The sequence below is a fragment of the Pyrgilauda ruficollis genome, unplaced genomic scaffold (genome assembly GCF_017590135.1).
Source record: "Pyrgilauda ruficollis isolate IOZ18807 unplaced genomic scaffold, ASM1759013v1 scaffold2255, whole genome shotgun sequence".
NCBI lineage: Eukaryota > Metazoa > Chordata > Aves > Passeriformes > Passeridae > Pyrgilauda > Pyrgilauda ruficollis.
Window position 1 is genome coordinate 1 of NW_024522040.1, and position 827 is coordinate 827.

The following is an 827-nucleotide window of genomic DNA, read 5'->3' on the forward strand; positions in this document are numbered from 1 at the left end:
GATGATGCCCCTGACCCCATGTTGGTGACCCCCAACACTTGATGATGCCCCCAACCCGATGTTGGTGACCCCAATGTGGTGTTGGTGGCCCTGACCCTTGGCTGATGCCCCCAGCCCTCGATACCCTCAGCCTCCCCACAGTGTCCCCAACCCCACATCGATGTCACCCTCAGGGGATGTCCCCAACACCATTTCAATGCCCCCGACCCTGACTGGGGACCTCAACAACATGTCCATGCCCTTGACCCCACACCCTTGACCCCAAACCCTGTTGGTGACCTCAGTTTTGTATTGGTGACCTCAATTTTGTATTGGTGACCCCAATGTGGTTTTGGTGACCCCAACCCCATGTTGATGTCCTTAGCCCCATGCTGGGGACCCCAGTTTTGTATTGGTGACCCCTATGTGGTTTTGGGGACCCCAACCCCATGTTGGAGACCCCAATTTCGTATCGGTGACCCCAATGTTGTTCTGGTGACCCCAATGTGGTTTTGGTGACCCCAACCCCATTTTGTGCCCCACCCCCTCTCCCCCGCCCCGCGCATTGCCGGGACGCGCTGCGCACAGCGTCTCATTTGCATAAATTACCATACCGCCCCCGTTCCGCCCCCTCCCCGCTGTTTCCGCCCCCTCCTCCTCCTCCCCCCGCCCACTTCTCGCGCGTTGACGTCACGGGGCGGCGGCGCGCGCTGCTGATTACCATCTCATTAGCATATGACGCGGGAAGGCGGAAGCGGCGGCGGCATGGGGCGGAGCGGGGCCGCCCTGCGGCTGGCCCTGGAGGGGAACATCGGTACCGGGGGGACACGGGGGGATCTGGGGGGCGA

The 827-nt window shown here is 61.8% G+C and overlaps 1 protein-coding gene across 1 annotated transcript in view; it reads left to right on the forward strand.

The window, feature by feature from the left end:
• The first annotated feature begins 729 nt into the window (after nucleotides 1-729).
• LOC121354235 (deoxyguanosine kinase, mitochondrial-like) overlaps nucleotides 730-827 on the forward strand; it is a 2,032-nt gene continuing 1,934 nt past the window's right edge. Inside the window, exon 1 of the mRNA XM_041468674.1 lies at nucleotides 730-793. The gene's annotated coding sequence lies outside the window, so the exon portion shown is untranslated. The remainder of the gene's footprint in view (nucleotides 794-827) is intronic.